Source organism: Anguilla rostrata, chromosome 6 (genome assembly GCF_018555375.3).
Source record: "Anguilla rostrata isolate EN2019 chromosome 6, ASM1855537v3, whole genome shotgun sequence".
NCBI lineage: Eukaryota > Metazoa > Chordata > Actinopteri > Anguilliformes > Anguillidae > Anguilla > Anguilla rostrata.
In genome coordinates, this window is record NC_057938.1 from 48,053,090 (window position 1) to 48,059,636 (window position 6,547).

General features: G+C 43.1%; 1 protein-coding gene across 1 annotated transcript in view; it reads right to left on the reverse strand.

Annotated features, from left to right (window-relative positions):
- The window catches only part of hivep2a (HIVEP zinc finger 2a), a 73,974-nt gene extending 73,195 nt beyond the window's left edge, over positions 1-779 (reverse strand). Inside the window, exon 1 of the mRNA XM_064340166.1 lies at positions 360-779. The gene's annotated coding sequence lies outside the window, so the exon portion shown is untranslated. The remainder of the gene's footprint in view (positions 1-359) is intronic.
- Between the last annotated feature and the right edge of the window lie 5,768 nt (positions 780-6,547).

Genomic DNA, 6,547 nt, shown 5'->3' on the forward strand with positions numbered 1-6,547 from the left:
ACACACAAACATACAATGTACATGCAAGTAGAGACCTTGACAGTTAATGCACAGATCACCCCCTGTCTACAATAAGAAGTAACGTAAATAAAAGACAACGTGCGTTAGATTGAAAGTGCGGAGGTAAAAACACAAGCTTCCGGTCACAAATCAAACATGTAAGTTTACAAGCACTGCCCGCTGCATTGGCTGTGCAAATTCCTCAGGATATTACGCAACAGTCCTAATCTGCATGCAAGCAACTGGGTATTCCCCACATGCCCCAATAACCAACACACAAAGCCAACATTACAGTTTTCTTTATTCAATAACACTGTCACTAGCTTGTCATGCTACAGAGAGGTTGTCAGTTAACTCACCGCGTTACATTTGGGGTGTCGTGCATCCAAAAACGTCCGACTACATCCAAGAAAAAGAAATGACAACCCTTTTGTCAGGTTCTTACTTAACACTGCTGTCTTTATTTGACGACAGAGTGGTCCGGGTCGCCAGATGAAAAGAGGAAAAAGAAGTAATGCGATATTCTGACACATATAAACTTCCTTTTGACAAGGACTATCTCTTTCTCCCAATACGCAATAGTTGTAGCTACGTGCGGAAGAAAAACTGTCAGAATTTTTCTAAGTTGCGAAATGTTTTGAGAAGCCGAAGCTAGTGAAGGAGCCTATGATCAGGAGACAGACGGGGTTATTCCTAGCCGCACTTCCCAGAATAGAAAAGGGGAGAGAGAGAAATAGAGAGAGTGTGTGAGTGTTTTGTCCGTGACGTCATCGGATCCCCCAGCGCGTCCCAGAGTGAGGCTGAACTAGTGAAACACGGCAGTGTGAAGGAGAGAGGGAGAGAGAGAGAGCTCCGCTCGAGCCACCTCCCGGGAGCTCCGTACTCTGGGAACTCCCTCAGCGCCCGGGCCGGGACGTGACAAGCAGACGACACAAGCTGATCTTCTGCAGCACGCCGTGGCGTGCGCGCGGTCTAAGAAAGTTCAGCTATTCAGAGTTATCAGTTCTTGATAATATCTGTCCCCAAAATGAAAATTATGGAAAAGGAATGTAATTATATTATCTGTGACACACTTGTCTAATAATGCTGTAGATTTACTTGAAACAAATGGCCACATTATTTTAAACACATTTGTTGTTTTATTGGCACAGCAGACACACCTTATGTATTGTCTTTCTCCGTGATTTTATTTTTATTTTTGGATTATTTATTCATTATTTATCTACTTTATTATGATTGTTTGTCAAATTTGTATTCATAAATTGTTGTTATTTTAAAGCAAACCCAGCTATTTCACAATAATATAAGAAGGGTTAAATGGCTGAATTAATGTTTTTGTCCAGCCAGCAAGATCTCCTATTGTTACAGTACAATTATATAACAATGAATATTAAATTAGGGAAAAAATATGGAAAAATGCAATGCCGGAGACTAGGATATATGTAGACATTTTTGCAGCAAAATCACATTAAAGTGAGAGTTCTCTAAATGCAATATATGCAAGTAGGTCTTTAGAATAAAAAAAGTTTTTTTGGGTGTGAAACCATTGTAAAATCTATTCAGTCATGGAGTTGGATGATGTAATATTAATGTCAAACCCAGAAAAGATTTGGATGTCAAAACATGTAAAAAGGAACGAGTGTGTTCTATTTATTGAGAGAACAGCACCTCTTTTGTGACGGAATGCTATTTTCCATTTGGGGCATTAATAGAAGTGTTTATACCAGAAAAAAGGTCCAAAAATGATATATTTCTTGTAGGAGGGACATTTGAACTTTATAGAACATCCATAACATACTCTAGGTCACGTGACAAACCCAAGGCCCGCGGACCGGATATGGCCCTCCACAAATTTTGGTCTGGCCCACATATGAATCCAGAAAATCAATTAAATGTGGCCCGTGAAATTGTGCAGACGTTCGTGGCAATGTGAATTTGCAATGCAGGGCCCACTGTGGTCACACTGTACAGCATTGGCTAAGGGAAAAGGAAACGGAATCATTTTTGTCAATGGTTATTAACAGCTGGTGGAACTTGTGTTGCTATCCTACTACATGTAAGTTTCCAGTGTTTCAGCGCTTACAAGGGAAAGGTCTATTTGATTCACACGTGTTGTGGAACACCATTGTTACTGCAACCGCCCTCTGAACAACCCCCATCCCTGCCAGGTCCCCCAGTCACACACAACCTGCACCAGATCCAAGATACTGTCTTGTGACTTTCTCTCTCTGGAAACTCATGCATCTGCCCAAAGACCTCTGTCTCCTCTATGCCAGCTGCCACCTGGACTCATCCTATACATGTTGGCTGGGCCTGTGCTACTCCACACTCTCAAAACAGATGTGATAAAAACAGCACACACAAACACACCTCTGCGACTAGTTAAGGACAACACATTTTTGTGTTGCTTTTAACACAGGCTTTGTTTGTTTTTTAATCTCCCTTTGTAACACCATAAATTGTATATTTTTAACACAAAAGTAGTAACCTCAACACAAAATGTGTTGAAAATAATAACAAAAAAGTAGAAACACAAAAAAATGTCTGTTGGATAATAATGCATCTTTTTCTAGAATGAAATCTTCCTCAAAATGGAGGCCCGTGGCAGTGCGGTCACATTCTCACACTGCCAAAAAAGCAGCTGGCGGACCAGCAGCGTGTGTGCAGTCCTGCAGGGGCGGGGTCATTTAAGGACAGTTATTACTCACTGCCCTTAAGTGACAGGTCCCAGGTCTTCGTCATCAGCTTGCATTAATCACAACAATTGCAGTTTGGTCGCAGCTAGACGCTTCTGCCAAGGCCTCTTGCGCACTGGGACCCCCCTATCGATCGCCCCGCCGTACGCAACTGAGAGCTTTGGAGAGCTCCGCGCCGCCGCACGCTCACGCGGACCGCAAGCGATGGCCGCGGCCGGCAAACTGCTGATGCGCCGGTTTTTCAGCCGGGCTCTCTTAAGATGCAGCGGAGCTGCCGGCATGAAAACAATCAGAGAAGCGAAGCGCGATGACGTCTCTCTCTCTCTCTCTCTCTCTCTCTCTCTCTCTCTCTCTCTCTCTCTTTATCTCTCTCTCTCTCTCTCTCTCTCTCTCTCTCTCTCTCTCTCTCTCTCTCTTTCGTTTTGCATCTCACGGCCTCCCGGATCATCACCTATCACTAGCAGTTTGTCTCAATCTGGCTGTGACACCCTAGCAGGTTTCGCGCTGCTGGCTGTGAACATCCTGCTAGTGGGTCTTGGTGTTTCAGACTCCAGCATACAGAGTATCAGGGACAGGTGTGTGTTGAAAAGCGCACACACACTCATAAAAAAACATATGAAAGAGTGAATAAAAAGGTAAAAACACTTGTCACTGGGGTTGTACCCTATCAATACATAAAATGGTATCTCTAGCCAGCGATACACAATTCATTTGTACACTTTTTGCTTATAAAAATACTCATTAGTAGCCAAGTAGGACATTATTGTACATTCAGGGTACATTTAGGAAGTATTTTTCTTAAGAATAAAAATGTGCCTCCATTGCACCTTCATTTCTGAGGGTGTAATATTCTCCAGGCTTTATATTTATCAGTAGATTTTTTTTTTATTTTGTGATTGTTCCATTTGCAAACTGGGTTTGTAGCTCTGAGGTAGTAGGTTTGCTTCCCAGCTGGGAATGCCGCTGTGCCCTTGAGCAGGGTACTTAACCCCATTTCCCCTCGGTGTGTTTAAAACAATAAGTACACGCCAATGTCTAACTTAAATGGCCATTGGGTATTGTAAGAACTTAAACTGAATTGTTTCAGTGGACATGCCGCTGTATGAATGGGTTGGATGTAAAAGAATGTACGCTCTATAGGTGACTCTGGATAAATGTGTCTGTTAAATGCCTAAAATGTAATTTTTATCTGAAATACTTGTTACTATTCCTATGGTGTAAAAAAGTGACAAGAGGTGTAAAGACGCCATTTTGAAAACATCATTAATTGCGCTGTTTTATGTTAAGGATTATTATATCTGTATTTTACACAGTCAAAAGTGCATGTCAGCTATACTGGATTGAATGCCAGTCCTTAATGGATATATTAGCAGACAGTGGACCCACACATTTTTTCTCAATGAAAGTAGCTACCCTACTTAAGCGTAAGTGCAAATGGCTTTGGCAGTGGTTGTGCCTGTGACGTGTTTTTGCTTTGTGCAGGGCTAAGTGGATTAGTCCTAAAGTGGCTTATTGCCCCTGCAGAGAGTTCCCTCTCACATCAAGTGTGACTTGGGAGTCCCCCCCCCCCCCCCCCCCCCATAAAAAACACTCTCTCTAATCTGCAGCGAGGATACTTATGAGATCAGCTCGGTTGCTTAGGAGAACTACACCGCTGGTCAGTGTCACTGCAGTCGGCCAGCGCTGCGGCAAATTAATCCAGCAGATAGAACTGACCTAATTTTGTGAAGAATACCGCATTATTAACGCGGGCTCAAGGGTGTAGGTTTAGTCGCGCATTCACCGAGTAATCATGCACTGTTTACTGAAGTCTCCACGGAGCGAAGCTGTAACGAGCGTCCGCGTGCAGCCCAGACACTGTCTCGCTATCCTATCCACACCTGAGGGCATTCCCACAAGCGAAGCTCAGGTTCCCCTCCCGTCAATCACTCACCGGTGACGAACGCAAGGCAAAGAAGACGACAACGCCTCACACTGTAATATAAACATAATTGTCATTTTGAGGAATGAATGATTGAGAGCTGCAAGCAATAAAATTCTTTAAATGCTAATGTCGAGGACTGACGAAGCCAAAAAGTCGGAACTGCGTAATAGCGACGGCAGTGAATTCTTAAACGCGAAGAGTGCTGGTCGTTCGTTTTGCTTGTATTGCGTCTGCTGCTGCCGTCAGGAGTGTTCATATTTGATAATGTTGCTGCAATCTTCGGTTTGCTTAAACAAATTTCCTTTTGCAAACCAAATTTAGAGGTGAAATGCGGTTCCTTTCCTGTAGTAAGGGTTTAACAATGTGCTTGAGTGTAAACCGTGAGGATTCAGAATGACATCACATTAAATATAACAGATTATGTCTGGCATCTCGGGCATATTAGCCACACTGGGGGGGTTGCATCTCTTGTCCTTTTCAAAGTCATCTGAATCCTCAAATGCCTGGCGGACTGGGCTGGGCCCGTTTCAAAAGTACATTATCCGCCTGGTCTCACCACCCGGCTCTGAGAGACAATGATCAGCAGGTTGGCAGAGCTCGCCTGTCAATGGTTCACTCCCTTCTCCACACCTAGTTTCGCCGCCGGCGATGGTTCCGCCCCCTTCCTGTTGCGCGCTTGTTCAGAACTCACTGACTTAACCTCACATTCAAGGGCCTCGTCGTCACCGGCTTTTCTTCTCCCGGGATGCGCGGCCAGGATGTTTGCCATTCATGGCATTCTGATGAAGGCCTGACAATGGGTTTCGTAAAAAGGCTTGTCAGTGGTTTCGTGAAAAGGACTGAGTAAATAAAATGGAAACATCATTAACTGAGGGCGAGAGTTGCGTCCGTTCATTGTTTCGGATGTTGCGTAACAACATTCTACCTTTGAGGAAAATTAAATGTCACAGATATATAAAGCTGGTCTGGCAGTGTGGCACGAGGAATAGCTTGGGCGAGTCGTACCAATGAGTGCCTTTCATCACATGCGTTTGGGCAGTAAATGCCCTGGGCTAATTCCCAGCCTGTAAAATATCGTGCCAAGAATACACATCACAGACCTTATAGCATAATGTTTCGTTGTGCTGTACATGCATTAGTACGCATTATTTAATGTTTTAAAGTCTGAATTTTGTTATTTCTATCCGTGAGTCATAAAATATCTGCATGTAAGGCTCTAATTAGCTTAATGATCAACATTGGCCAATTGTGTTTGTCTACGTGACTGCTTGGACCCAGATGCTCACGTGAAGAGGACAAATCTCGCATTTAAAAAAAGCAAACAATACAGGCAGAAGCCTCTGACAGGAAATCGCGTGTGCCCAGACAAAGGGGTCAAACTTCAAAGTCGAGAGCATGCTTCTCCTTCTCTCTTATTTTCTGCCAGCGACTGCTGAACTAAGACCCCTGGTGGTTGAACCGTGCTACTGACATTCACCTGTCCACAGCAGACATACTGTACAGTAATATACATTTTGATTCCCACAAACACAAATATCTACAACTATAATACCACCAAAACTTGAGCATAGTCATGAGTATATATTTTACAAATAATTTCATGGCATACACATTCTCTGCATACACATTCCTTATGTGTATGCAGAGCACAGCAAACAGCATTTTGTGTATCCTCCATTGATGTACATGAGCAGAGACCACAGTATACATAATGACTGATTAATGCAAAATGAGTGTTTGCAAAGTCCTTAGAACAAGACTTAGCTTTCCTAGAAAGGTGAACCAAGTTTTTTTTTCCTCATAAATTTCCTGGTGTATGACCAGGAGATATAAATAAACGCCAAAACAAAAACCTATTCATAGAAAGGAAGACAATCCAGTCAACATGTTTCGTGCCACACGCATTGCTTATTAGTATGTCTATAAA